General features: G+C 44.9%; 1 protein-coding gene and 1 long non-coding RNA gene across 2 annotated transcripts in view; one reads left to right on the top strand and one right to left on the bottom strand.

Annotated features, from left to right (window-relative positions):
* The window catches only part of LOC116077887, a 20,090-nt gene extending 5,198 nt beyond the window's left edge, over window positions 1-14,892 (top strand). Inside the window, exons 2-3 of the long non-coding RNA XR_004113367.1 lie at window positions 10,319-10,500; window positions 14,040-14,892. This is a non-coding gene — a long non-coding RNA (uncharacterized LOC116077887). The remainder of the gene's footprint in view (window positions 1-10,318; window positions 10,501-14,039) is intronic.
* Window positions 1-26,585, bottom strand: part of Slit3 (slit guidance ligand 3) — a 600,224-nt gene that overhangs the window by 336,421 nt on the left and 237,218 nt on the right. The gene's annotated exons all lie outside the window — the stretch shown is intronic.

Here is a 26,585-nt window from a genome sequence, read left to right as displayed (position 1 = left end):
AGGGAGAGAGAGAGAGAGAGAGAGAGACTGATACATACATACAAACATACATGCAAAGCACTCATGCACAATAAAAATAATGTTTAGCTGCTGGTGGTGGCATACACCTTTAATCCCAGCACTTGGGAGGCAGAGGCAGGCAGATTTCTGTGAGTCAGAGGCTAGCCTGGTATATAAAGTTAGTTCCAGGACAGCCAAGGCTATGTAGAGAAACCCTACCTTGAAAACCTAACTAAATAAAAATAGTTAAATATCAAGCCACGGTGCTGTTTTTAAACTGAATTTTCAAGAATAAAAGAAAAATAGTCAGCATGCATGCAGCACTTGGTTTTGCTTCCCTCCCCACAGCACCTCTTAAATGGACCCACCCCCAAAAGGCAGGGGTCTCTATTGTGCTGCACACTGCGGTGAGAACCAAGCTGAAAAGACCACATGTTCCTTAAATGAGATGTCTAAATAAAGGGGACACTCTGTGTGACCACGAGGAACAACAGAGCCACAGATCTCTAGGGGTGAAGGAGCTAACTTTATAGATGACAGTGGGTCACATCCACATGGGCAGATACATATAGGTTGATAAGTGTGGTAACCATCCTAGAGAAGTGTGATACTGGCCAATTTGGTCATCTATGCTATAATGGCTATTCCTAGTTGTCAACTTGACTATATCTGGAATGAATTACAACCCTCAATTGGAAGGCTCATCTGTGATCCAGATCTTGAGGCTGGGAGATACAAGTTTCTGAACTGGATCTTAGCACTGAGATCTTGAGGCATAGTGGCTATGATTCCCAGGAGTCTGAGCCACAGAGATCTCTGAGTTCAAGGTCAGCCTGGGACTAAACAAGTCGCAGGTCCAGGTGTGGTGGTACACACCTTTAATCTGAACCACACCTTCTGCTGGAGACCTCTATATATAAGGGCCTTGGAAGAAGGAAGATTCGCTCTGTCACCGGTTTTGCATTTCCTTGCCAGCACATCTGCTGGAATCTACTAGCCTTGTGGTACTGAGCAGTTACTAGATCCTTAGACTTCCCATTCATAGCTGGCTATTGTTGGGGAGTTGGACTACAGACTATAAGTCATCATACCAAATTCCCATACTAGAGAGAGTCTACCCGTAAGTTCTGTGACTCTAGAGAACCCTGACTAATACGTATACTGAGACGGTTTTCACATAGGATAGTAGAAGTAACAATGGCGGATGGGCTAAAACCCAGAACATAGGAGGAAATACCTACTGCTGTTTTCTCCCCATTATTCCCATCTCAGGCTGGATGGAAACTGCTGTGAGAACAGTTCTAGGCAGAAAAATATTGGCTTTCACAGGACATCTCTTGATGCTCACAGTCAGCTTCCTGTAAAGACCTTACATGCTAGAGTTCCTATTGAAATTAAATGGCACTCATTTTCCCAAGAACATTTGGACGCCTGGCCCAAACTTCTCTGGCAAGATGCAGTTTTACTGTAGTGCATCATCTGTTGCTTACTTAATCTGTAGAGGAAGCCAATCAGAGCCTTCCTCACTCTTCCTTGGCAAATGACTCGCTATGATCCAATCAAAGGGCACCTTTAATCTGATTCCCTTTCAGTCTCCACTCTTCACCATGACCCACATTCCCTTCCTCCCTCCCCCTCCTGAATGTAAGAAGCCTGGTCCGATTTGCTTATATAAACAGGAGGCCAAGGCAGGGGACATCGCTTGGCCATGGCCATTCTGCTTTTAGACACTGCCTCTGCCTTGTTTCCCGCGACCTTTCAATAGCACCAGACTTGGAGGAGAGTTATATTAAACAGTTTGACTCCAAACCTAAACAGCCCTAAAGCATTAGTAGTTCAAAGATCTCCTGGTGCATTTATGAAAAGCCACTGATCTGGGGCGAGGTGTTAGGAGACTGGAAACGCACTAAGAAAACTCCTTTGCTGGCAGGAGGCCGAGTGGTCTTCATTAAGGAGTTGCCCTTTATCTGGTCACATTACTGACCTGCCAAGGCAGAGATGGTCTTCTTCCCCAGCCTGTAAGCTGCCTCTATTCAGAAACTATAAGACAGCATTCATTTTAAAGACACGCACAAAGGAAGGAGGTGTGGCTCTATAGCTGCTTGTTTTTCTCGGTTGGATCCCTAAATATACTTTAAACTCTAAATTTCGTGGCCACGTTTGATACATCAAAGCCTTAAGAATACTGCGGGTCATTTCACAGACATTTGTCAGTACCGGAGGCTAAGAAAAGCAACGTCGGTGAGTTCTAAACTTCAGAACCAGAAATATTACCCAGAGCCATGTCTGCTTGTAACCCAGAGCCATAAACACCCAAACTGCCAGTTGATCACCTGCAGAACAGTCCAGGCTGCCTCCAAACCCATTCTGTTGTTTCCCGGCTGGGTGACCCGAGTGGAATTCCTGCCGTGCTTTCTCACATTGTGACGGGCATTAGCAGCTTCGTGGTGCATTGTTGGCAGGTTATGGCAACAGGGTGCCTGGCACATAGTTGGCACCTGAGAAAAACCAGCTGTTGCTATTGCTGACTGCTGCTATAGGATTATTCTGGCAGTCTAAAAGCTGTAGGCAACATTCTGCATTTATGCGCATCTGTGCATTTTTCTGGGAAGACATCCATACATTTTATCTTCATTTCCCCCCAAAGGGAATAAGCACTAAGCTAGCCAGGCTAACTCTCTCCTTTAATTGATGTGCAAAACCCTACCCACGGGTTGTAGTGTTTTTCTCACAACTACACAGTAAGCCAGAGGCAAGGCCAGAACTAAACCCCCAAAGCCATTGATGCACATTATCCAGTGTTTTGCCAAGGGTTGGAAATGTTACGAAAAGCAGTCTAGGAGTTACTCAGCCTTCATAGAAGTGACCTGTAAATGGAAATGGAATGGGATGGATACCTCTTGATGGCCTTGAGGCAAAAGAAACACACAGCAGACAAGAGGTGTGAGAACTGTGTGGGGAAATCTCTTGACAGTAACTATCAACAGATAAGGTGTGTAACCCACAGGAGCAGGGAGGAGCCTCAGGCCCCAGGCAAGCCTGTTCTATTCCAAACCCCTTTCTGTTTCCCATGCTGCCTAGCAAGCCGTGTTGATCCCAGAATGGCCACACACCTGTGAAAGCCTAGGGAATACACACACACACACACACACACACACACACTTGATTTTGAACATAATTTTTCAGTCTACCTCAACCCATGAGGAGACACAGCCTTAGGACACTGAGACTCACACTCTGATCCTAAGGCTAGGTTCTGTCTTACACTTTTTCCTAGTTTCTTGGTGGTTTTTAAAGCAAAGTCTGGTGGTCAGGGCTGAGACCAGAAGCAGGGGTGTTCCTGGATTATTCACTAGAGATGCGGTTTGGGGCTCCCTTCTTTAAGACCTAAGCTGAGGCAACTCTGGTGGGCTCGGATTTAACAGGGTTCAGAGGTACAGTCAACTTCGAGAACCACTAATTTGAGACTTTGGTGTGGAGAACCCAAGCATTCGACAGAGGCTTGAAACAGTCTTCTAGAAAACCCAGACCCAAGAATACCTTTCCCCCTTTTAATTTAAAATAAAACTAGAATTAGATTAGTTTTGAAATAAAACTAGAATTAGCCCAGACCCTCCTGTATTTTGCAAACAAGAGATCTTGAAGGGAAGTGGAAAATAAATTCAAAACCTTTCATTTCAGTTACAATGGCACATTCATTTTAGCATTGTGTGGGAGGGAGGCAGAGGGGAGGATGGGGTTGGTTTGCTGAGAATTCTCGGTTTCAATGGAATCTACTGTAATTTAGGGGCAGTTAGTATCCACACACTGCGCATCAGATGTCTATTAATCCGGTTAGTTTCTATATACTAACCAAAGCCAACGTCCTTAACTGTATATCGTCCCCTTTTATTCTGTCCCCAACGACCCCCAGTGCTGTCCCTTTCCCTTTAATGCTGAGCTTGTAGGAGTCACTTCAGCTCCTGAGAAAGAGGAGCATCTGCACAGCTTCCGGAAGCCCCGCCCTCCCCAGAAGGAAGCTTCAGTCCTCTCCTGAGCCCCGCCCTCCTCGGAAGGGAGCTTCAGTTGTCTTGCTAGTCCTGTCTTCAACCTTATTTATTCAAGTCATTCTTGACACTAGCATGCTATTTTGGGCAGCGCCTTCCCTGAAAGCTTCTCACTGCCTCATGCCTAACTAGCCAAGTGCCAGGATGGTGCTGATGCCTTCCATCGCTAAGTCTCTTGACTATTTTCCAAACACCTTCCCCAGGTTTCCACTGTGCATCAACCCACCAGTATGATTACTCTGCCTTCTTTACCCTTGCAACATCCTGCAACATCCAGTGTAGCACACACAGTGCTTCATATCCCATCTCGGCTTCCACATGTCTTGTGACCTACCATCTCAAACTGCTAGTTAAACAAGTGACGGGGTAGGTTCCAACCAATATCCTGACCAGCAGCTAGATATGAACTGCTGTCGCTTTCTGGCCACCCACCTAAGTCCTTGGTGCCGATGAAATGTGCATTGAACTCTGACATTGCTTGTCTTTGACGTGTCTTGTATCTATGGAAATCAGCACATCATTTCCTTTATAAATCCTTAAGGAGAATAAATCATATCTATGTAACAAGCTTAAGGAATCATATGAAGGATGTCTCCCTATTTAAATATTTTCCTTTCACAAAATGATCCAACGTGTTAGCGTGGTATGAAATATCACACACACACACACACACACACACACACACACACACACACACACACCCAACTTCATGGTAAAGAAACTAAAGTTGAGCCAATAGGAGCAGCTTATCTACTCAGAAGGCAGAAGTGGCATCCATGGGAATACAATTCAGATTTCTAACTTCTGGTGCTGTATTTATTGTCTTGATCTGTGATTTTTAAACCAACATTGGAAAGGACTACTGGAGATGCAAGGGATAGGAGAGCCGGAGAGCCGGCAGGACTCGGGATATTCTATTCCTGGTTTAACTAGAGTGAGTACTCCCTAAACCAGCTTGGAAGGCATTGCCAGTTTCACATTTCCTATCATGTGGAACCAGTGTTAGCATGTGTAGCCAGCGTAGGGGCAGGACCAGTGGTTAAGGGCATGGATTGGACTATAGAGAACCAGAGCTAGGTTCCCAGGAACCACGTAGGGTGGCTCACGACTGTCTGTAACTCCTGCTCTGGAGCTCTGGTGCCCTCTTCTGGACTTTGTGTGCACCTGCCCTCACATATGCACGCGCGCGCGTGAGCACACACACACACACACACACACACACACACACACACACACACATATCTTGGAGTATCCAGGGCAAACATCAGCTTCAGAATGATACAGTCACAGAAGCTCTGGTAAACCTTGAAGTTCTTGTAGGTGCTCGTACCTTCTGGCTTGCAGCTGGTATAGACAGTAAAACTGTATTGGGCCTCAGCAGAATGTGAATAAGCTACGCATCCCCTTATTCATGTTCCGTTCATTGATTTACTACACATCAAGCAGTTGCTATGTGGTAAGCAGTATGCTAGGTTCTGAGACCAGAGTGCTAGAAAAAAATTAGGCAGGGGATGCTTTGGAATAGAAATGACCCCCCTCCCCAACACACACAAACAGTAAATAACTATGAATCAGAAAAAGAGCAAGGGAACTAAAGATCTGTTGGTGGCACAGAAGTGTAAAGAGCGGTCTCATCCAACAAGGAAGCTGGGGTTGTGGTATAAAAAACTGAAGATAGGTGTTTGTTTGTTTGTTTTTTGGCAAAGTGAAGAGAAATCATGTTTTGCTGCAGAGAACAGTGCTGCACAGGCATGGAGGGTCAAGGGCCTAGCCTGGCTGAGGAATCTGGAGCAGATGCAGCTGCCAGGGGCCTGGTGAGCAAGAAGAGAGCAGTAGGAGATGGGAGGCAGGGGTCAGGCCGAGTAGGTGTGTGGATTTCTGCAAAGCAAGCTAGGCAGCTATTGTGGGGATTTCAGTAAGCAGGGTCAAGACTGATTGACAGTCAGGATGATGATGATGATGCCCATGCCTGTGGACAAGAGAAGAGACCCAGAGGAGGCTATTAGGCAGCTTTCCATTGTCACAGACGTGCCCTCAAGGGATTTTATAATTTCACGGGGATGAGCAAGCAGGCATCATGGACAAGTTAGCAGGAGAGGCAGCCAAAAAAGCACCCCAAATTCAGACAGTCTGGCTCCCATCCTGCACTTCAATGATGGAGCTGAATAATGGGACAGGCCATTTAACTCACCTGCTTGGGTCTCATTTTGCCCACCTGTGCCAAGTGGGTGAAAAGGCAACCTTACTGGGTTCTTAGGAACCCCACTTAAAGTGAGAGAAAGTGTTTTGCCAAGGTTAAAGCATTAGGAAAATGTGGGCTACGACTGGCTCAACTGTGCTGAAATATACCAGGTAAATAACGTTACAGTTTTGAGTAAATACAAATGACATCTTTAAAAATCCATGCTGAAAATTAGTTATTAGAAGCCAGGACTTGGGAGACAGAGACAGGTGAATCTCTGTGCGTTTGAGGAGTCCCAGGACAGCCAGGACTACTGGTGAGACCACGTCTCAGAGAGAGAGGGGAAGTTTTTAGAAAAAAAATTCTGTATGTTTTACTTTTAGATTCACTTATTTAATGTATGTAAGTACACTGTTGATGTCTGCAGACTATACTGCCACTCTCTTCAGACACACCAGAAGAGGGCATCGGATCCCATTACAGATGGTTGTGAGCCACCATGTGGTTGCTGGGAATTGAACTCAGGACCTCTGGAAGAGCAATTAGTGCTCTTAACTGCTGAGCCATCTCTCCAGCCCTGAATTCTGTATTCTTAATTTTTTTTTTTTTTACTGTACTCATGTTTTAAATTTCTCTTTCTCTCTCTCTCTCTCTCTCTCTCTCTCTCTCTCTCTCTCTCTCTCTCTCTCTCTTTCTCTCTCTCTCTCTCCTCTCTCTCTCTTTCTTTTTAAAATTTTTCCAGCCCCTCTAGCTCTGGCCCTAAATTTCTTATACAATATATTCTGATCATGGTTTTCCCTTGCCCAACTCCTCCCAGACCTTTCTCACTTCCTCCCCACCCAACTTAATAACTGTGTACATTCTGAGGCATATTTATAGACATACTTGTTTCCAGCACACTTCTCAAGCATCATATGAGTATTTACCATAAAGATGTAAATTTTAACTTGATAGATAGATAGATAGATAGATAGATAGATAAGAGATATATCCCGATACTTTAATTTTATTGTAGTGCTGAAGGTTGACCCTAGACCCTTGCACACGCTCTCCAGGTCCACTACCACCTGACTCATACTTCCAGCACCAAGGCTTTACTTTCAAAAAGATGTAAACAATACCACTAGTGACATCAGAGTCAATAAGGACTGTTCTACCAGGTAAGTGGTGCTTAACACGGAAATCACCTAATGAGCTTTTCAAACTCTTTGCATCTGGACTCAGGAGGACTCAGTTGCCGCTTCTGTTCAGGACCAGAGCGTCAGTGACCCTTGAAGCTCTCGGAGACAACTTTTCTAATTTATTTTTATGTCTGAGTGCTCAATCTGCATGTGCACCTGTGTGCCAGAAGAGGGCGTCAGATCCCATTACAGATGATCCTGAGTCACTGTGTGGTCGCTCGGAACTGAACTCAGGACCTCTGGAAGAGCAATCATTGCTCTTAACTGCTGAGCCATCTCTCCAGCCCCCCAGAGACAATTCTTAGGTGAACTGAGGCAGAAAGGCGTTCGTTTAGATTCTTGGCTGCTTCTTAAAACTTCCTGGGAACTCTGGTACTGAGGGTATTTCCCCAGGAGACCTTGGTGGACTTGGAGTCTGTCTCATTCCATAGGGAATGGGCCTCTTGATAAGTAGTAGTGTATCAGTAGCAAGAGTAGAATTAACAGTCAACGTGAACTGAGAGTCGATGCCATCATTATAAGTACTTTATAAGAATTATTTCACCGAATTTCTGCAGTAACCTTACAAAGTGAGCAATATGATTATCTATTATCTATGACTAAGATAAATTGTCAGAGGATTGGAAGGTATAGTAACTTTCTCAAGATAAGGGTAGTATTTGACACAACCCCAATCTTATTTATTTTTTATTTTTTTATTTTTTTATTTTTTGGAGGAGGAGGAAGGGTCTCTCTCCTCCCAGGCTACCCAGGTTAGTCTTGAACTTCTGACCTCAAGCAGTCCTCCTATTTCAGCCCTCTAAGCAGAGCGAGTGGAACAAGCACGCTACCCTGCGAGTGCTTTCTCGATCTCCTTCTCCCTCACTCAAGGCTCTCCCTCTCTCTGAGTCTCTTTTCAGGCTTATTTCCCCACCCTTGACTTTTACAAGCGAGCAGCTCTTTTTTTTTTTTTTTTTAAATTTATTTATTTTATTTATGTGAGTACAGTGTAGCTGCCTTCAGACACACCAGAAGAGGGCATCAGATCTTATTACAGATGGTTGTGAGCCACCATGTGGTTGCTGGGATTTGAACTCAGGACCTTTGGGAGAGCAGTCAGTGCTCTTAACTACTGAGCCATCTCTCCAGCCCGCGAGCAGCTCTTTTAGATGAGAAAGTTAACCCACAGAGGTCATGCTAATCCCTGGTCACAGAACTGACTCTATATATGGCCTTGTAAGGCTGCCCGAACTTCTCTTGGGTATGGCTTTTCTCATTCCAATTGGAAAAATAAACCACATGCCTGCCTGGTGCTCTTGGAGGTCAGAAAGAGGGCACTGGAATCTTGGGAACTGGAATTACAGATGGTTGTGAGCCACCACGTGGGTGCTGGGAATTGAACCCAGGTCAGTTCTCAACCCTTGCAGCCATTAGCCAAGAGGAGCAGCATTTGTTGGGTTAGATCCCAACGGCTGTCGTCCAGGAGACAGCTCTGAGGGTAGGGCATTTCCCAGCACTAGAAGTCACCTTCTTTTCTCTAGAGTCCAGTTACAGTGGATGGTCTTCAGCCTGCACACACACATAATTAACACACAGAGGGAGACCAGCCTGGGTTTGTGGCATGCAGCACTGTGGGAGGCGAGAAGAGCTTCTCTCCATTTTATTATAAAGGAAAGACAACAAAGCCACCCTGTGATCACCCCACAGACTCTGCTTCACAGTTGAATAAGGGGCATGAAATCGGATGTTTTCCAAGCTCAGAATAAAGCCATGGAAAATCTACCTCCTTTCTCTTGCCATAAAGAACATCTAAACACATAGCGTTTAATTTCCGAATAGGGCAATGTTCCTTTTTAAGGGAAATGTTAAGCGGGGATTAGAGACAAGATGGGCTGTAACTCTATCCTCAGCCCTTTCATTGTTAACAGCATTCCGGGATGGGGGGGCACGGGCTCTGCAGAGATGTGGGAAAAACCAAAGTCTATGTAAATGAGAATCGACACACACTGATAAACCCAGCGCCAGACCCGAGGTCTTAATTACACAGGAGACTAGATGTCAAAATGAATGCGACTTATTGACGCTCAGAGACTTCACTGGGTATTAAGTTGGATGACCTTCTTCCGGGAGCCGAGAGCAAAGTGAAGGTTTCTCATTACTCAGGGCCACCTTCACAAATGCCAAAGGGTCATGCCTAGACACTTTTCTGGGTACAGTATAGTTTTGAACCCAAGGTACAGAACTGAGAGGTCCTGGTGTCAACCAAGAAGCAGCAAGCCAAACACAATGTGAAGTCACTGAGAACTCTTAGAAGCCAATGTCTCTGTCCTCTCCCTCACCCCCAGTGCCCATTCTCGCTCATTCATGTAGCATCATTTACAACAGCTAACACTGTCAACAGGTATGATCTCACTCCAGCAACCAATGCTTCTGTGAGATACACAGAAGTGTCACAAGCCTCTGTTTAAAGCTGAAAAAATGTGCAAAGAAAACAGTAAACATGGGTGTCATTGAAGATGAGAACACTCACTGTGGCTCACTCACACAGGGTGCTCCACGTAGGTTAAGAGTTTCCCAGGGCTCTCTCCCTCCTGGCTCATGCCTCTTTTGTTAGATGACACGAGGACCTTTATCCTGGTGCTGTTTACAGGTCGTGAAGAAGGAGAGAAGGCTTCTTTCAGGCTTGTGCACAACCCAATAGTTCTCAACGGGAGTTAGGGTCCTTCCCTTGAAATTGAAAAATAATACACTCTCCCCCTCCCCGGCACTAATTAAAGTGTCAGGACCGAGCCCCAGCACTGATTTGACACATGACATAACATCCTGTGTAATCGGACGTGTTCTACGCTAACTTCAAAGCCCAGTCCGGGATAATGGAGCAAGATATTTAGTGTGTGTCTGTTGCAATCTGACATATAACTCCATTCCAGCTTCATTCCGCAGGCCCTCATTCACCACGAGATTAACTCGGCTGGTTGCAGTGAGAAGGGACAGAGCAGGCTCTGATAAGAGGCCCGAGATGGAAGAGAGCCCCAAACCAGTCTACCTGCTTAAGGAAGATTCTCTCTGTGATTGCTACTCTGAGACCCCATGGTCCTAACGGACACTTCTGGTGAGTGTTAGCACAGTCACTGATATGGCACTGGGTGTCTGTGACTTCCTGATGACGTTATTCTACACCATTTTGTTTGTCATACTGTTTAACCACTTTGAGTGATGGTTGTTCTCACTCTAAATAAACCTTAGCAAAGGTCAGAGTAGCTTCCATATGTGTCTGTCCTGACTGGTTCTTAGGCAGTCCAGTAGGGCGAGGCTGCTGTTCACTAGGTTTTGTATTGTAAATTAAAACAAAACAAAACAAGATAGGTCCATGTATCAGAGTATAATATAATGGAAACAAAGTATTAAAGAAGTAAAGCTCATCCTGAGAGTCTTAGGAGTGTCAAATTACTATAAATGTTTACTTTCTATTTCTGAACTTGTCATAGACCAGGAACACACAGGAACATACTACTGGCCCCAGCTGATGACTTACACGCTCAGCCGCACTGGACTAGAACACTAAGAATTCCTGGAACGATGGCTAACATGGGAAATCTCCTGTGGAACTGACGGTTGAGCGTGTGCATGTGAGTGTGTTTGTGTGTGTGCAAGTATATGATACATTTATACAAAGCAGCCATATGTACATATAAATTAAATTATGCTTTATACTGCACTAGACAAAACAATATGGGCTTCTAAGCTTTCTTGCCTAGGTAGTAGTATTTCCCTTATATATAGGGAAAAAAGGCTGCCAGCTAATTAGCAAGTCAGTCCAGACCACGTGGAGAGTAATGACGAAGAACAGTTTGCAGTCTGCGCTGCGCTCCATGTTGCCATTCCTGAAAGTCCTCTGGAGCCCACAGTCTTGCTTTATAGTGCAGACAGAAGCTCACTGGGCTGTTTGGTTGAGGTCTCGCAGGTATCTCACAATGGAAATGGGGCTCAGATAAGGGATGCTTGACTGGACAGCACTTAGACAAAGGAGATGATCACCGTGGCCAATCAAAAGTGGCCATGAGATAAAGGGGTTGGGTAGGACAAGACAAGTTCTGAGGAAGAACTTCTAGGAAATTTGACTCATTCCTGAGACAAGAGCCCAGAGATAAAATCTCCCCTTGGGCTGGACATTCATTCCATCCTGGACAGAGATGGGGGGTGACACCAGTGTGCCAAAGAAGCAGAGTATCAAGGGAATACTAGAAGTAGAGCAGGAACCTAACCTGCTCCCCTTCCCTCCCCCTGCCCACATAAGGTGGTATCATATTACACCTCTCTCCAGCAGTCACCGCTCTGTTGCTTACAGCCAAAGCACCTTACCTCATACAGCCTCCAAGCTACAGAGTCTCATCAACTCTGAGGAAATGCCAAGGCTTGACTCATGCTATTGGCCAGAATTTCAAAGGAGACAATTATTTAATTTGGGGTAGCTAGACATTGCCCGAATAGCTCTTTTAAATGACATTTAGATGCTAGGGAGCATTTTAGACGGAATTACAAAGAGCTTAACTTGGAAAATTTGCGTTAAACTACAGGAGGCCAGGGAAGCCTAGAGCACATCACGTAATTATTGCTACTATGTTCCAGGTTGGGTTTAACTTCAGGGACACTGCACAGCAAGGCCTGTGCAATTGCAGTCAGTGGCTCTCCTTAGGAATTCCCCTGTTCCTCCCGCGTATTAACAAAACCTTAATAAGTCTACATGTTGGCTCAATAAAGCACTTTTCTGTTGAGATGGCATTGCCCTTTGTATTTCTCCCATGGTAAGAAGGCTTAGGTTATTTTAACATTTCATTTTGGTAATGGTAAAGCTGATAAATTGTGTATAAACAGCTCAAACATTTCTTAGGATGTGAAACTGCAATGATGAGGCTTTTGCCTTCGTCACCTTCTAAGCCGCTCTTGCCTATTTTGAGATTAAGGCGAAGGTGTATGTTTCTTCTTTGAGCTAAGCCCACATCCCTCCTGCCCTTGACAGCTTAATTTCCTGTCCTCTTTGGGAGATAGACGGATGAATATTTAGTGTAGAACATGATTGTGATTAAGCTTCCAAATGTGTCTTCATCTGGATTCCAGCTGGTGTAGCATCTCAATCACTCCCCCGCTCCCCTATGGAAGCTTCATATTGATGGAGTGAGCTTTACATGATGGCACTGGATTAAAAATCTCCCAGGACTCTCCAATCTTCTAACCTCAATCAATGATCCCTTAATGAAGGGGAGAGAAAGGGCCTGTGCATACATATCATGACCTCATATGTCCTGCAAACAGGCACCAGGCTGGTGTTGACTCATACCTGAAAGTGAGCTAAAACCTCAGGCTTCCTCGCTTCTGTTCAACCCTCTGGAAAGGATGGTTGCAAGCAGGGTGGTGGTGGCGCACGCCTTTAATCTCAGAACTTGGGAGGCAGAGGCAGGCAGATTTCTGAGGCCAGCCCGGTCTACAGAGTGAGTTCCAGGACAGCCAGGGCTATACAGAGAAACCCTGTCTTGAAAAACTAAAAAAAAAAAAAAAAAAAAAAAAAAAAAAAAGATGGTTACTGCATTAGTAAAAGGACATTAAACTCTGGAGCAAGTAGTGATATTGATAGTTGTACTGTCTATCTATCTATCTATCTATCTATCTATCTATCTATCTATCTATCTATCTACCTTTTGCAAAAATGCTCAGCCCTTCTACAACCCCTATACCTGACCAATAATCCCTAAGTGTTACAGTCTGTGGTGTCTCCTGTACTGCATGTCTAAACTAGTAAAAGTGTACAGCACCATTCTATGAATCTATTCTTCTCACTTAGGATATGTACCGATTTTTTTCTCAGCATTATTTCTTTTGAGAGGAGAGCTTGACTAATTCACATGGCTCTTTCATTCATTTGTTCAATTTTTCATTCAACAAACATTTACCAACAAGGGCTTAAGCAGCAATATGTTGAACACTAGGCACAGATACGATATGGTCTTTGCATTTCACGGATCTCAGTTTAGCCAGGGTACCAGACATACAGAGGTAATCACCAAGTGTTGTCGTAAGATCCACAAGACAGGTAGGTATCACTGTCCTCAACTCGGAGGAAGGATTTTCAGAGCTTTCCTTCTTACACACTTCATTTACCGTTGTCTCGACACTTGGGCTAGATCTTTTAACCACAGAACAATCATATCTTCATGTCTTTGCTTCTCTGCCTCTCTCTCTCTCTCTTCTCTAATACTGTTTTATAAAGATATGTCCGACACTCCTCAATTCATTCATGATGGTGCAGTGTTAGGATAGAAAAAGCAGGTTTACACAGAGTACACATGGTGGGACTCATGACTCCAGCTGTATATATAGCAGAGGATGGCCTAGTCGGTCATCAATGGGAGGAGAGGCCCTTGGCCCTGTGAAGGCTCTATGCCCCAGTGTAGGGGAAAGCCAGGGCCAGGAAGCAGGAGAGGGTGAGTTGGTGAGCAGGGGGAGAGGGAAGGGAATAGGGAGTATTTCGGAGGGAAAACCAGGAAAGGGGAGAACATTTGAAATGTAGCTAAAGAATATATCTAATAAAAACAATAAAAAAGAAAAAGAAAAAGCAGGTTTAAGTTAATTTTCTACTATATTTTCCTTCCGCAGTTATAGATAACAGGTGTTTGGAGAGAGGACGAAATCTGTGTGTATGGGCATACAGAGAGATATTCCAGAAGTCGAGGAGACCAAGCTTGCCAGCTAACAACGAGCTTATTATCTTCCATTTCCCTTGGATGAGACTAACAACCAGGCTCAGAGGCCAACTGAATGGCAGACAGTCCCCAGGATACCCTCCTGGTGATAAAGGGTGGTGGAAGATAAGCCACCAATCGCAGCCCTCATTTAAAAAAACGAAATCTTGGCATTCTAGAGAAGGCAACCTTGCATAGGAGTGAACCTTGCTTCCCGTCACTAGCCTTCCTGGCTCCATGTCGGTGTGTGTGCTGCATACACAGGGTACATCGATGCAAGGAAAGTGGAAGAGAGAAAAAGAACACTTGCTAGTGGGGAGGGGGGGAGAAACTGAGCCAGGGAGGGGGGAGGAAACGTTTCTCAAGCTCATAAGCATCCACTGGAGAAATCTCAAGGTCCCCGGAATCACTCTTCCAGATTGTGACCAAAGGCAATATAGAGTGCCACGATCCTTTCTTCATACAGAAACACTTAAGACGCATCACCCTGAACGTGGGGGAGAATAGGTCCCGAGAAACTAGAAGACGCTGGAACAGTAGCCCAGAGCGCTATGAACTCATGAAAAATTAATTCAATCCTCAAAGTCAGTGTTGGTTAAGGGCTGTAGCTCCCCTTTGCATTATTAAAAGCACTGCTTTGTACCGACCAATTAATTTCAAAGGACCCACTCTTTGCATTAGAAGCTATCAAAGACAGATGTCCTGAAAGGATCCCCTCTATCAAAGCTGGCATGCCTCTGTTCTCCCAGAGTTATTGAGATTCTTATCATGGTTTGAACACTTCTCTCTCATTTTTAACCTGAACGTTTTTGTGAGATTTCAGTTTAATGCCCAAAGGAGGGCAAGATTATTGGAATCTGGAAATCCGTCTGTTTTCCCTAGGAGTTAGTACTCCCTCTAGCTCAGACTCTCGGCTCCCCAGGGGGATGTGCTGCTGCCTCTGTGGTTTGTAATGAGTATCTGACAACCAGAAAAGCAAACAGGTATGTCCAAGCAGAGGCATAGGATGGGTGGGGGTCAATACTTAGTATTCCAAACAGGTATGCCCTGTTCTAAGAAATGCTGCTGTTTAAAAACAAGATAAGTGATATATAACAAAGTGATTGGTTCATTTACAAAAGAAGATTCACTATGGGCATCCTGGAACACCAGTTTCTTAGTCTAATTAACCATATATATATATATATATATATATATATATATATATATACACACACACATATATACATACATGTTTATATATATATATTCATGTGTGTGTGACTGTTTTGTCTGAATATATATGTGTGTGTACTACACAAGTACTTGGTACTCAGGATGCCCGAGGAGGGCTTCAGATCCCTTGAAACTAAATCCTTATAATCATTAGCTGCTTTGCGGGCGCTGGGAACTGAACCAGGGTCCTCCTGAAGAGCAAGGGCACTTAACTACTGGTCCATGTCTCAAGCCCCTAGTTAACAAGTTTCACTATCTACAACAGTGGAATGAAAGGGTGCTTAACATGCAGTGCATTTGTTTAAGGGTTAGCGTATTGGCTGTGTCACAATTAATGGCCTCCTTCCCCCAAACGCCTGCTAGCAATGCAACTATCCTCACACCTGCTAGCAATGCAACTATCCTCACACCGACACTTCCTAACCTCGCTTTTTCAAATGGCCCTGGAGGCCTACGTCTCCTAACCTCACGGCATGCTAGGCAAAGACTGATTTGTCTGCGGTCAGCTTACCAGCACCAAGCAGGGATCCAAAGTTGAAGCCTCACCGATCTTGTCACAAATCAGGATGTGATCTTGGTCATACGTATAGCCTCATCCATTTGGACCAGCTGAGACACACAGCAGTTCCAACTTGCTGAAAAATGTTGAATTGCAGGCTACCCACGGGTTACCCGTGACGTATGCTCAATGGATTTGCAGGCTATCCACGGGTTACCCGTGACGTATGCTCAATGGATTTGGTGATTTGCTGTTGGCTCGCTAGCCTTCAGGACTTAACTCACTGGTAGGAATAATATAAACCATGGCCCCAGTGTAAAAAGGAAATGGAGACATGCAACTAAATTTAATGGAAACACTTTATTCCCTTAAATGAAGTATAACTGGATAACTTGACTCTCAGACTCTCCTTTGAGGAAAGTCTACATAAGCTCAGGTTAAAAAAAAAAAATCAAGACCAAAGAGTAAACCTCCGTGAGACAGCATGCTGACCTTAATTTCTTCTAAACGAGAGGTCTTTGTATCTTTCATTAACTCCTTGGTTTAGAAATAAAGAGAGTCAAGGGATTACATGAGAAAGCAATGAGTTCCTTCCCTTTTCTCTCGGGTTGCTCTTTTCTCTAGGGTTGCTTCAGTGGGAAGGGTACTAATGGGGGGGGCAGCCACCCACACCCCAGCCAATCTAGGCCTTCTCATTAGCATCCCAATGGGGTAATGGGGGGGTGGAGCATATTTTGTCCAAGCCAACCTTAAGGATGATATGATCATAGCAGCCTATTAAGAACGACATCTTCCGTCCCACCTTAGGAAAATTCTTGGAGCCCAGATCTAAGTAAACCATCCCAAGTGGGAAATGGAGGAGAGCATAGACTGACCAAGTCAATGACAGATGTGAAGAAGCACCCCTTTACACTCACTAAGATGCTGATGCTCAAGGTGAGAAGACAGTAACAAGTGTTGACAAGCATATGGAGAAACTGGAACCCTTGTATATCGCTGGTTTGAATGTCAACGGTGAGGTCACTGTGGAGAACAGTGTGGCCATCCCTCAAAGTTAAACAAAGAATTGCCTGTGACCCATTAAATCCCACTTCTAGGTATATGTCCAAAGCAATCAAAATTACACATCCACAAAAAAAGTTGTACACAAATGTTTAAAGCAACGTATTCATAATAATTAAAGGGGACAAACAACCCAAATGCCTATTGACTTAAGAGCAGACACATAAAATGTGGTACATGCAATGGCATAAAAAGGAATTAAGCTTTTGTATGAAGCTCCATCCCAGATGAACCTTGGAAACTCTTCACATATGCTGAAGAAGTCAGGCCCCAAAGGCCACAAATTACACAATGCTATTTATATGAAAAACCAAAAAGCCCCAAAAGTAAGTTTGTGGTTGCCAGGGGCTGGAGAGAGGGAGAAATAGGGAGAGGAGTTCTAATGGGTAGCAGGTTTCTTTAGGAAGTGACGGAAACACTTTGGAATTAGATGGTGGTGCTTATTACACACAGTAAATACACCGAAAGGCCCTGAATTATGTGTGCATTTCAATGTGGTGAATTGAGGACCCTATGAATTGCATCTCAAGGAAAGGCAAGTAAGAGAAATGAGAGGGGGCTTGCTCAAAAGAATAGCTTTAAAGAATCTTGCTTCCCTGGTTCCAGCTCTGGGTCATGGCACAAGAAGACAGTGCTGACCGTGTCTCCTCAGTGGTGCCCAGGTTTCTTAGGGGTGAGGCAGCCCCGAAGACATAGGGTCATGCTGAAATTTCCACTGGGTCTCCATCTAGTCTCTTGGTCAATCTGTCTCTTTCTTTTCCTTCTTTCTTTCTTTCTTTCTTTCTTTCTTTCTTTCTTTCCTTCCTTCCTTCCTTCCTCCCTCCCTCCTTCCCTCCCCCCTCCCTCCCTCCCTCCCTCCCTCCCTCTCTCTCTCTCTGTCTCTCTGTCTCTGTCTCTCTCTCTGTCTCTCTCTCTCTCTCTCTCTCTCTCTCTCTCTCTGTATGTGTATTTGTGTGTTGGGGGTGTGTGTCCTGAAACCACTGTCATGGTAGATAAATGGCTAAATAAGTACCGTACATGGTACATAAGTGAGTACATAAATGCGAAGGTTTAAGAAAAGCTCCCAGGAGGGCAGTGTGTTTTGTGTATAAAAACTCTGAGAACTCGGCAGCAGAGGGTAACGATAATCTAAAGGTTTGTATGATATTTCCACCCCCACTCACTGCAACACCAATAACAGAGGATGACTGTCCATCCACGTACTGTGTCATGGCCAGCAGACCTTACGGTGACAGGGGAGTGGTATGGGAAAGGGTAGCTCCCAGGGGCTGGAACTTCAGGTAAAATTAAAACTCGCTGGGCCAGCCTCATGGCTTTTTCCACATTCCCTGGCTTTCCTTCGCTCTGGTAAAGTTCTTTCAGTTGGTGCTTCCCCAGCAGCAAAGGAGATTTCGATTTACTGAGACTGTCAAGTACAGCCCATGCAGAGGAAAGTGGCTGAGATGAACGCCACTTGCTTCCCTAGAAAATACGGATCTTTCAAGACCATATGTTCACACTGCCACACCTTCAGAAGCACTGGTGTGCAGTACAGGTCGACTGACTGAGGTGGATGGATCAGCGCTAAGCACCTACTACGTGCTTTGCTAAATTCCACCTTAATTATCTGACCTGAAAGGCATAGAGGCCTGCACCAAGTGGCTTACCTGAGATAATGCAGCTTGTAAATGGGGCACTGAAGGGCTAGATCCCCTTTACAAGCTCTTAACTCCTAGGGAGGTATTCCTTGCTTAATCAAGAAGAGGCAGGGGCCTCTATTCTTGTTCCCAGGAAACCCCGCACTTGTTCCCGTCTTGGCATCTACCATCTCACGTTTTGAGCTTGCTTTCTTTCCATCAAGGAAGCTCTTGGATGCAATGTCTACTTCTGTTGCTCACTGTTCTGCTTCCAGGGACACAAATACAGGACTTCATTTATCATTCAATACAGACACTGAATTAATGGTTGAATTTAGGACTCTGTAAGTCAGAATTTTACAAAGGTAAAATAGAGAAGACAGAGGATTCGGAGGTTTTGACAGGCAAGGTCAGGGACAAAGTGTTAAGAGGCAGCCCCTGAAAGAGCATCAACCCTCCAGGTACCTACCCTAGCCACAGGGAAGGAGTGAAAGTGCCCAGAGGGACCACCACTCGCCTGAGATCACACAGCAAATTAGGGGCCATAAGGGTCCGGTGGGACAACATCTGTACAGCACATTGTGAGTACCAGATGAAAGGCATGTGTAGGAAACCAAGGAACACAACGCTATTTGCAGGAATGAAACATCCCTAAATCAATACAAGAAGGGAGATTCCTAGAATCACACACACTGTAGAAGAGACAGCCTCCTCTGACAATGCTTTTAAAAGCCAGCGAGGAGCAGGACAGTGAAACCAGACACAAGAGAGACCAACAACCCATTCTGTACATCCCTTATGTCTCCAGTCCCACCAGCTCTCCCTGACCTCTGAGCTAATCAAGACCTAGCAAAAGCTGCACAGTCATGAACAGGAAGAAAGCCTCCAGATAGCTGGAACTGAAAATCACTCTCTACCAGTCCCTCACCCAAAATACGAACTTCTCCACATGGGAGTCTGCTGGGTAGAGAGCAGCCATGCCCTCAGCTTCCCATGGAGGAAGGCTCACTCTTATCTTTCCATCTTTCCCAACTGCTGAGCCCTGCTTTGGGGGAATATTATGAACCCCATGTGTGTGAAATTAAAAACAAAAGTGATTTCTTAGCGATAGCTGTCTTAACCCTCCCAGATCCTTGCCCTCCCCAGTCCCACTCTGCCCTGACCCTGACTCCAGGCCTAAACTCCGATTTAGCAGCTGGGGGTCATACCAGATTAGCCCATGCACAATTTGCTTTCTTTTTCTGGTTCTTGCTGTAAGGGGCCCACCTCAGCCAGAGTCAAGCCACACTAATTCTGGTATTTTTGTCAGCTACTTAATTTATTTAAGAATGGTTCAAATTGATTTGTAACTCAGAAATATATGAAAACAAACAAACAAACAAAAAAACCTCACATCAACGCACGGATCAACAATATTATTTCCCTACTTTACTATCCCAAGGGCTCAGCCAAGCCAACAAGCCCAAACTGCACCGTGCCTCCTCCAGGCCCTTCCTTAAGCCACTAGCTCCTCCTCCTTGCTCTCTATTCCTCAGGCTGGCAACCAGCTTCCCTTAGGTACCACTCTACAGCAGCTGAGACCCCAGATATACTTTTCCCCTAACCTCTCTTCCCCTTTGCAAATCTATCTCCTAGGCTTATCGACTTTTGCTATTAAAATGCCCCTTGAATCAAACCAGTCGCCCCATCTTTGCTACCTAATCTCGCAACACAGGCCCTTACTTTTCCCTCCTTTAGGGGGTGCACAGCTTTCATTTGGAGGGCAGGGTCTAGACTTAAGTGATCGGGTTTAGTGGCAAGTGCCCTTATGCCAGAGCAATCTTACCAACTCTTTCCCATCTTTATGGGAGATTCTTCTGCCTTGGGTGGTCCCCAGGAGTCGTCTTCCTCACTACACACTAATTTGCTCTGCCTATCTGCCTTGCATGCCTCCTTTCCAGCGACGCGATGATGCCTTTGTCTGGGTGAGTGGAATCCTCCAGGATTGGGTTGTCCTACCCATCTCTGGCATGTGGAAGCTGGAGATGTAATGAGGGTGATGAGGCGGGTGCAACAATTAAAAGGAGACTGATGTTCTCAAACCAGACACAACAGGATGTAGGCATTGCCATCAGTGTGGCTGTATATCCAGCAGTTATTCAGTGTCTCTGCAGATTCTTTCAGTAGTACTACCAAGTGCTCAAAATGGTACAGACATCTCAGTCTTTGGATGTAAAATGCAACATTGGACCTGAGCGACAATTCAACATTATGCATTAAATGCCATGGGCTTTTTGCTTAGCTAGTAATAGCCATGCTAAGGTATTAGAGATACATCGTCTCTTTCATCTCTGCAGGTGCCACAGGATTTTTTTTATGGAAGGTTTCCCAGTTTGCAAAAGGAAACCCAGATCTCCTGCCCCATTAACTCATTCTGCCTAGAAAAAAATATCATTAGAAATGTTCACTGAATAAAGAGAACTAGATAATCTTTCCAGGAAGGCCAGTAGCCCACAAGAGGCCACCAAAATTAGTATGGCCAGGCAGGCCATTTCCTATGTTCCTGTAGACCAATATCATACAAACCCTTTGAGGCCAGATGAGAGTAGTGATAGCTGGAATAAAATCCCATTGACTTCAATATACAAGGACAAAGTCAAAATACAGAGCTTTAAATTTTTCTACAGGTAACTTACACGTAAACGGTGGCACAAGCATTATAGACTAGGTTTTAAATGGCGAGGGGCAGGAATATTACAAAAATATAGAGTTCTTGGGGCTTTTATAGGTCCTAAGATGGCCAGAACGGTAACAGAATCAATCTACAGGTTTACAGGCTCAGAAATGCCTTTCTTGACTTTTGTTCTCATGTTATTAGCCTCTCCTGGGTCATATCCCTCCCTCCAACCGTCCCCCCCCCCCCAAGTAATAGAAATACAAAAGGCCAATTGGCAACAGAAATGGAGAACGGGAAAGGATACCATGAAATGCAGAGCACTGCAGGGCTTCCAAAGGCCAGATTGTCTGCTTCATTCTCCCTTGTCTCTCTCCACAGAGTCCAGTTCAGAGCCCCACACTCCCCAAAGGATGCTGGGAAGGCTCTAATTGTCTCAAGATTTATTGTAGTGGTAAGAAGAAGTGACATTAAGGCGTATAAACTGGCATTCGGGGCTGGCCAACGACAAGCAATATGCTTAAATCTGTTAGACATAAGCCTACGTTTGGAAATGGGTGAAGAAAAGAAATACAATAAACACATGGTTACGTTCCCAGGGTGGTATTGTTTATATCTGTTGTTGTTAGCTTTAACTTGACCATGACATGCAGCTTCATGTACATGAGCTTCCCAGGGGAGGTGCTGCCTTTGCCATGTCAAGCTTAGATGAGAGAGAGTTGAGTTGAACTGCTCTCTTTTGATACCCCCTTCGCCTCCATTTTTCCTTCTAAGTAAATGGGAAGGCTCCACAGAGGAGATGAGGAAGGGGTATATGTGAGGGGATCTGCCAAGAAATGATAGAGACTCATCAGATGACCCAGAATTTGCCAGGCAGTCCTGATCAGTGTTGGTGTCCTCTTCTCAGTGTCCTGACCTACCCAAAGGACAGTCACATAGCAGTTGAGGATGTAGTGTTTCCCTGATGCACACACATTCGAAATGTACAAGCTCTTTGTAGGCAGTGATCATTGAACTCTGTCTGTCCATTATGTTATGTTGTTTGTCCAAAAGAAGATCACTTCTCATTTCTCCTTATATTACCCATCCATCCATCCATCTATCCACCCACCCATCCATCCATCAATCTACCCATCCACCCAGCCATTCATCCACCTCTCCATGCACCATCCATCTATCCATCCACCATCCGTCCATCCATCCTTCTCTCCCTTTATATTCTTTCTGACCAATTTACCAAGCACAATAGCACTTCAATGTTTCTTTACCAGTTCAGGATCTGTGCAGGGAGAATCTGTTCATTCTTCAAGCATCCACCCTGCATCTCTAGCAGGCAAGCATTGTTGGTGGTCATGGGAACAAAGCAATCAGAGAACCAACATCATGCCTTTCCTTATGAAATTTACAGCTAAAATAAATAAATAAATAAATAAGCAAGCCAATTAATGTGAGGGATTTACCTAAGCACCACCCCCTTTGAACGGGATACTACACAGCCCATCACAGTATTTTTATTTATGGTAACCACACAGTACTGTTTTTATTGCTCTTACTGCCCACTGGAGCATGAGGTATCCTCTGTGACTAGGAAAAATGTACTAGAAAGGAGGTGATGCCATAGGCAGCACAACCAGATCACATTTACCCCTTTCAAGTAACTGGCAAAGCCATCCCTTGCTCATTTTGTTGGTTTTATTTCTCTCATGTTGTGCATTTGATTCAGCATCATCCCAGGACTCTGCCATCTTTCTGTGTCTGGCCTGCTAACTATCATCTCTTACTATGTTTGGACTTATCTGAACGTGTTCTTAGAAACCCATCAAGGTCTGTGTTTGAATCATAAGAGAAGAGGTGGAGGAGAAGGAAGAGGAGGAAGAGGAGGGAGAAGAGGAGGAGGAGGAATACAAGGAGGACAAGGATGAGGAGTAACGGAAAGTTGTCTGGTTTTGGAAGTTCATGTCAACTTCTAAATGTGGTATCAGTGATAATAATTCAACTTTCAAGGTCCTTTCAGAATTAGAAAGGGGAAAAGGAAATCCAAATATTCAGTGATCGATTTAGATGCACAAAATATAGAAAGTTGGGGAAAAGAAAAGAAAAGCAACAAAATTAGCTGTAGTTTTTTTGTTGTTGTTTTTTGTTTTGTTTTTGTTTTTGTTTTTTTTATGGAATTGAAAACGTGCCTAACCTCCCCACCTCCCCACCTCCCAAAGCCAATGCAGGGCTGCATATGAAAGAGTAAATGGGGCTCTGGACACAGCATCTTGGTTCTCTGCGTAAGTTTCCTCCAGCCCAGGAGAGACTCCAAAGAGGAAATGAATCTCCGTGGGGGTCCTGTCTCTGATTAGCTTTCACCTTCCACAGGAGGTGTCAATCATGTTAATTGGAATCAATAGACAGCCATTCAGGGGCCTTGGATAATTAAGCAAGCCATAAAGAGCAGGACTGGAGTCCCCTTTAAAAATTAAAAGGGACCCCACTGTTTGCTAACATTTTAAGCTACCTTGGCCACCTAAGCCGTTCTGATTTAAACCCACTGATCAAAGAACAGCCTCTGCTTATCCCATGGGAAAGGAGCAAACTCACCCTTCAGAAGGGAACTTCCATTTACATTCCTATGGGAATCTAAACTGGTGGGTGGCAGAGCCATGAGCCAGACTGAACTGGAAACAGCAAAAGGAGTCAGGGAGCAACTGTACAAAACTAAGACTCTAGGCTCTTGCCCATCCCAGGCTTGCAATCCCCGGTGGTGTCTCCTAGCCAACTGCAGAATGCATCGTCTGTGACTCCCTCTCTCCCTAGAGGGCAGAGCACAGTAAACTTCACAGGACCAGGAGGAAAGAAGACACACTGACAGCAAGTTACAAAAACCGGACATCCCCAGCCCCTTTCAAAAAGATGCCCCCCGCCAGTGAACTGCTTCACAGAAATTCATGTGCATTTTTATGTCCCTTTTAAAACTTGAAAGGGAGCCCACATACCCCGCCCGGTGTTTGCCTCAAGATGGAGAGGGCTCCTTCACCCACATGGCAACATGAAAAGAAAATGAAATTCTGTCCCAAGGCTCATGATTTTTTTTCTTCCTTTTTCCTTAGTCAATGAATGCCAGATGTTCTCACAAAACGTCTTCATATCTTCAGGACGGCCCGCGAGGATTCTATTTATTATGGCTCAGAGGCCGAGAGGCCATAACAGATTTACAAGGCGACTGTGGTCCTTCTTCATGTCTCCTATACTTAGGGATGGATGCGGCCAGCGTCAGAGACAATTCTTTCTATATAATTTACTTCCCTGGGGCCAATTAGTCAGGTCAGATCAAGAACAGAGGTGGTTACCCTCCTACACCCCCTCAGGCAGCACCAGGCTTGCCAAGGCGTGCTAAGCCACACAAGGCTTTCCAACTGCCATGAGAAGGAGGGCTGAAACTGTCAAAAAGAACCAAGAGTGTGGGCATCAATAAAGCCGTCTATCTATCTGATGTGTAACATGTGGAAGGGTCACACACTCCTTGGCCTTGATGAGGCTTTGGCCCAAATAAGCCGTCTTCCTTCCTGGTCTTCCCTGGCTTTCCTGAGTAGAAGGAAGATGGATTCTTCCACCCCACCCAAGTTTCTGCTCAGACCACTGCTGAAACCCAGTATCATCACCTCTGTTTGGTGGCTACAAATTCAATGGGCCCTTTCATGGCAGCACTGCCCCATTCCCATACCATAGGAATTTTGCTTAGTTTTAAAGCAAAGAGGGATATTGCGGGGAACCATGATAACTACCTCACCCCCTAAACACATTGCAAGTTGCCTGTGCCCATGAGAGAGGAGGTTGCATTTGGTCTAAAACTCAAAGTACTTTGGCAGTCAAGACACAAAATGATCGGTACTGGGAAGGGAGGAATATACCTAGAGAGTGATTTCTACACTGGGTCAATGTTCTGAAAAAAAGCTCAGCCACAGGAGCTGGCGACAGTTCTCTAAGGTCCCCAACCAAAGAAGGCTCTATCTTCACTCCGCCCTAGAATGAATGGAGGGTCCACTGACTCAGCTGGAAGAATAGTTTCCTTCCTTTTCCTCCAAAAGGGAAACAGCAAATTCTCTGAGATTGGTTTGTTTGTTTGTTGACAAGGTCTCTCTATGTAGCCTTGGCTGTTTTGGATCTCACTGCATGCGTGCATGTGTGCGTGCGTTCGGCACTAGGGTCCCAATATTCCCCTCAAAAACACGCCCTCCAGTAACCAGACTTCCTTTCACTAGGTCCTACAATCTTTTGCCACTAGGCCCACCTCTTAAGAATTTATCATCTTCCCATAACACTATGAGTTAGGAACTACTTCTTTTACACTTCCAGTGCGTGCATGTGTGTGTGTGTGTGTGTGTGTGTGTGTGTGTGTGCGTGCATGTGTGTGTGTGTGTGTGTATGTGTAGCCAATCAAGATTTTTACAACTGTATTAAACATAAGGCATGCAGCATTGTAAGTTCTGTGGGCATAGATCTGAACACAATGAAGTCTTTGCTTTCTGGAACCTTCCATTGTATATGGGACAGATGAACAATCAAATAAATTTCAGGTAGTGATGCATTCTAAGAAAAACAAGACAGAATAAGATAATAATGACTGGCTAGGGAGGGCTTCTCTGAGGTGGTGACATTTCAGATTAGACTAATTGAAGTCAAGAGAGCTGGACAGAGTTGGAACCATGGCACCAAGGCAGTCGTCCAAGTGTAGAGGGCTTCATTGACAATAGTATGAAGCTAGAGTTGATTCTACAAATCATAGGAAACCAGTAAAGCAGGCTTGGGCAGACAGGCATGACCCAGACTGGCTTGTCCTCAGGTACAACTTCAGAGGAACATAGTAGAGTCTAGGAGGCCATTCAGATAGTCTTCATAAATCCAGGACTGTGCTGCAGAGGCTTGGCTGGGGCAGCAGAATGGGGCATTCCATCTTATAAGGTAAAGAACATGATGAAGACAGGGTATGCTTAGGAGCCAGAGCTTCGCTGTGAGCAGTCAGAGCCTCCCCTTTCTTCCTTTCCTTCTCTCCTTTCTTCTCTCCTTTCCTTTATTGGGGATTAATCACCCAGGACCTTATGAATGCTAGGCACATGCTGGCCTCTTATCTCTGAGCTACATCCCTAGCCAGTCCTCACTTTTTCATAAACTCAGTGGGTGAAGATTTTGCTTGTGGATTATGGGCCGGGCAAGCTTCCCAGCAAGGAGAAGCAGAGTCCAAAGATTCCTCAATTACTGTGGCAGTTTCCATCCTTTCTGCATTCCATTAAACCATGTGTGTTTATCCATATTCACATCTCCACGTGCTGCCTTCCCAAACCACCTTTGGAGAGGCCGGGTATAATTGATTTGTCCTTTCAACATGTGCTGTTAAATTGAGTGATTTTGACATCACATTGCCATCAATAG

The sequence above is a fragment of the Mastomys coucha genome, unplaced genomic scaffold, assembly GCF_008632895.1.
Source record: "Mastomys coucha isolate ucsf_1 unplaced genomic scaffold, UCSF_Mcou_1 pScaffold5, whole genome shotgun sequence".
NCBI classification, from domain to species: domain Eukaryota; kingdom Metazoa; phylum Chordata; class Mammalia; order Rodentia; family Muridae; genus Mastomys; species Mastomys coucha.
Note: the sequence above shows the minus strand (reverse complement) of the source record. Positions and strands in the feature narration are given on the sequence as shown.